The following is a 4,786-nucleotide window of genomic DNA, read 5'->3' on the forward strand; positions in this document are numbered from 1 at the left end:
ATCCCCAGTGACTTAACTCAACAGGGCAACCGTGCTACCCTGTGATGGGTTTCAGAGTGGAAATAAAGGCTCACCGTGAGGAACCCTTGTCTAACTGGTGGGAGACAGCTGGATTAGAAGCAGCAGCACCCCGAGAACATCCCAATTAAAATCAAAGCAATCACCATCGCAGAGAAGTCATTAGATTGAGAGGCTGTTTGAGGCTAAACGCTATAATAATGCAGGAGCCGCAGGATTTCAAAAGCCTGTCAGACACTGATTTCATACATTGGAAAGTTTGATGAATAGAGCCTTGTGAGAGGCAACTCTTGAGCGCTGCACTATTACCGAAAGCTTTGCTGGGGATTAGAGAGAAGACAGAAGCTTTCATTCCTTCAGTAAGTCAATGTATGAATAATTTACTCAGTGGGTATCTCTGCAAGCTCTCCCTGTAAGCCCTGGTAATGTTTTATTTGTATGTTTTCTGTCAAAAGTAATCTAGCATCCGGAGTCGTGAAAATTGTTGCTTGAGATCCGCCGAGTGCGGCAGGATTCATGCAGCTCACATAATACCTGTTTGATGTGACATTTGTTGTCAGTGATAATTAGCTTTTCACTGGACCGCGTCCATTCCCTGTCCCGCGATTAGGGGAGCGCTGATAAGAAGAGCTGTGAAAGAATGCACAAGGAGGTTTTCTCGCTCTTTATCTTCCTGTCTTTGCTCCGTCTCCCTTTCGCGCTGATGGGAGTTTTAGTTAAACAATACCTGAATCCGGGCTGTTACAACTTGGATCTTATTTTCATAGGTTACACGATAACATACCATAAATTACTGGTGAAGTTTGGGAATTTGCAACATCAAAGCCCACATTGTTTGGACAAATATGCCCATAGCCTTCTGAACATTTAGCTATCCAGTCCTCTTATATAATTGGATGCAAAGCAGGTGAACACACTTAGATATCTATAATTTGTGATTACTAGTTTTGCTTCCCAGCCCTTGAGGGTGTTATTGCCTTTTCAGATTATTTATTTACTCACTAATGGTGAGTACAATGCTAACATAACTAAAATGAATTATTTTCAAAGCTCTAAAAATAAGTTATAATAAACTAGAATTAATTACCCATTAAATTAACACACAGAGACAGTAATGCCCCATTTATGACTGCACTCCATTCAAAGTCATGAGTTATAAATTCCTAACTGGTGGATAGTAATTACAGCCTGTATGTGCTTGAATGGACGAACGCTAGGGAAAAGAAAGACGATGAAGGAAATGGAAAAAAAAACCCAAAACGTGCTCTTTTCTTCCTTTTATGCTTCGATTCGAACTCTTCGCAGCTTAGGTTTAGATGAGTTGACCTCTAAAAACTGTAGAACGCACACTCTGCTCATTGAGATTGAGGTTTAATACAACCAACGGAATAATTTCTGTGTCCCTTGCATCTCTGCCTGTACATAATGCCAAAACGCCAATCAGCCTTTCCTCTTGCTCTCTGACTCACTTTCCATGCATTCTCTCCCACACGCCGACATACACAGCAGCTTCTGCAGGAATTCAACTTGTGCGCTCTTTCTTTTCTTTTCACATGGGCATATCAACACCGAATGCATATATAGACACACGCAAACATGCACCTTGTGATGTGATGGACACACACACGCACACAAAGCAGAGCAAAAGACTGAAAGAGAGAGAGAGAGACCCCAAACACCAAAACAGTATTAATCCCCTGAGGAGGTCTCTAAAAGGGTTTCTTAAAGCTGATTTCCACCAAGCAGAGGCTTTCCAGGTCAACACTGTTTGTGGTGGCAATGGTGCTGAAGCATTCAAGCTTTACGCCCTCACCTTTCCACTCTGCTACTTCCTATTTCTTCACCTCTCTCATACTGCTTCTGCCTCTCTCTACCACTCTGTTTTCTGTTCTCTCTGCATTCTTCACTTCCTCTCTTTGCCATTCTGAGACTGAATCCGCACTAAGCCAGCTAAACCTGGAAATGCAGGTTACGTATAAAAATGACTTGCATGCAGACAGGCATTTTCATCTCGTCTCAATAGATTAAAAAATAAAAATGCATAAAGGTTAATGTCAGCAGCTGTGCTCTGTAATTGGCTATATTGGCATGTTTTGAATGACAGAAGAGGATTAGAGAAGACAGTTGTTGTCTGGGCTTTGGCTATTATTACATCCCGAGGTGGGCCATAAACATTACCAGAGGAAAAGTCAGAGGGTTACTACAGACTGCACATAAAATGTGAACATCCTCCATTGGTTTGTGATGTGTTTTTAAGCATCATTTTTCAGAAGTGATCATATTTACTTCATCAGGTAGCATTGCCAAGCTGCATCCATAAACTGTAATGTGTGCATTGCACAGACACTCACCAGAATTGGAGTGAAGGCTTCTTGGATGGTCCGTTAATACAATCCACCACACAGCAAACCATATTATTTATCAGATAATTTGATTCATCCTCCAAAAGGTACTGACACCTCAAACACGATCAAGAGATCTAGTTTAATGACTCAGAGTAGCGCAGTCTGGGAGATGGGAGCTAGCTACACCCATCTGGGTTACCTACCTGCCAGTCAATGCGGCAACACACCTCATGTTAAGTCTTTATAAAATCACAACAGTCATTATAAACGAGGAAATTGGCTACAGAGGCCAAATGTGTCTTGGGAGTGACTTGTCTTTTGGTCATTTGATGAAGTGTAGTTTTTGGGACTAGCGGTTGGAATTCAGTTTTCACCCAAATAGTTTGGCTTTCAGGATTATCGCAGTGTTTTGGATAAACAAGCAAGCAAAAAACAAAAAACAAAACAAAAAATGCTTTACTTTGGCATTACAGGACAAAATCTTATTTTTTCTTATCCTTGTGTAAATCTGAAAAACAATTTCTGAAAATCTTCATCATGGATAAGAGCAGTTTTCAGTGATCTAAAACTGAAAACTGTGTGGACAAAATGTCAAAACAGACACTAAAGGCTATGTTTACATGTTTGCATATACATGGATATTTTTTAAAAGGAGCAGTTTTCCACTTTTGTTTTAAAATATCTGTCCACGTGCCAAAAGCAAATTATGTAAATTACTGTCAAGAGGATGCCAAAGCTACCCTAACAATATAGAAATGCAGGCCAATCAGAAAACTACAAACAATAACATGTTAGTCTCATGTCAAAAAAGGTGATATGTTGGTGAAAGAAAATTCACAGTTTTCTTATCCACATGTAAATGCAGAAAAACATCTTCAGACTATCGTCAGCATGGTAGGAATTCTACACAAGCTCAATTTTCAGGGACATAAAATGCCATTTACAAGTGGCTGAAATACTAAAACACATAGTTTACCCAAACATTACTGTGTGTGTGTGTGTGTGTCTGCGTGTGTGTGTGTGGGCCTGATGTAGGCACTGCTACCATAGCAAATATTTTTTGCTGCATTATAACATAATGTCATTTACAAAGGCTTAATTTAGACATCAACGGAAAATCTGAGTCACAACTTATGAATAACTGAAAGGCCCTCTTAACCCTATGAAGCAACTTTCCAGCCATTCAGTCGACCCAACTTGTAGTTACATTTCTCGGGAAGTGCACTCCAGGTTACCTAGAAGGTTATGGCGGAAAATCTATGTCGTTACTACAAACATTTCCTGCATAATTCATAAATAATACAGCACTTTGGGTAAATCTACAGTTAATCTTGTGATTATTGCAAATAATAGGAAAACTAATCACTGGTTCCCCAATTTTCTTTTGATTTTAAAGGCTCGCATTAGACTATTCCAAGTGTCATTGCTTTGTCTGAGATCTCACACATCCTCACACTCTGAGCTGCAGTATAAAAAGGCCTTCATGGATATTTCATCATTTTACTTATACCTGAAACAACATGCCCTCACCAACACAGCATTATTTTCCATCAGACAGCGAGCCCAAACAGAAATCAAAAAAAGATGTGCTTTCAGATTAATCCATCTCATACCTCTCTCCCTCTCTCACGCATCCTGCTCCCCTTCTGTCAAACCCAATACCTTTTGCATTTGAATCACACTGTTATTTAACATAAATCGAAACAATTTAATCAACAGCAAAATAAATGCATGATGCTGCTCTGTATATAATTAGTTGGAGGTCTTTAGCTTATCTGTTTTTATAAGACCTCCAGGCTCAGTAATGGGATAATTAAAATCGATACAGTGGCATCATTGCTTGTGACTTCCTCTTAGATCTGATTTTGTAGGGTCTGATCGAATGCACAACAGCACACTGAGGCAAACAGAGGAGGGTCACTTTTGTCCTTGTGCCAGTTTCTTATGCTCTTCTTGGCAGGAACTGAATTTGGGACAGGAAAAAATTGTCTACGAAGTGTAGAAAAAAAATAGAAGATGCTCAAGGAGGAAACGGTGAGGCTGTACAGACAGTATACATTGTTGGATGGATTTATTGTAAAGTTTGACAGCTATGGGGTTTTGTGTGCTTCAGATGGATTCTGAAAAGGTGCTGATGCTGACAGAGACAAGTTTAAGCTCAGTCTTCACATGAGCACATACATTTTTAAAATTGAAATTCTCAAAAAAAAAAAAAAAATCGACAGCAGTAGAGTTACGTGGTTTTTAGCGGACAGCAGCAATGTCGTGCATTAGGCTGAGGAGTTTCGCAGCCAGTACGGGGAACCACTTGTATGGTAATGGGCATATCAGGCAGTGTTACGACTTCATTTCCTCCCCCTGTGATCCATGACAGCGACGTGTTCTTTCTGCCCCGTTTTATGCTCAACCCATCAAACCATTTT

The sequence above is a fragment of the Pundamilia nyererei genome, unplaced genomic scaffold, assembly GCF_000239375.1.
Source record: "Pundamilia nyererei isolate P.nyererei 1_Seehausen unplaced genomic scaffold, PunNye1.0 scaffold00037, whole genome shotgun sequence".
Lineage (NCBI taxonomy): Eukaryota > Metazoa > Chordata > Actinopteri > Cichliformes > Cichlidae > Pundamilia > Pundamilia nyererei.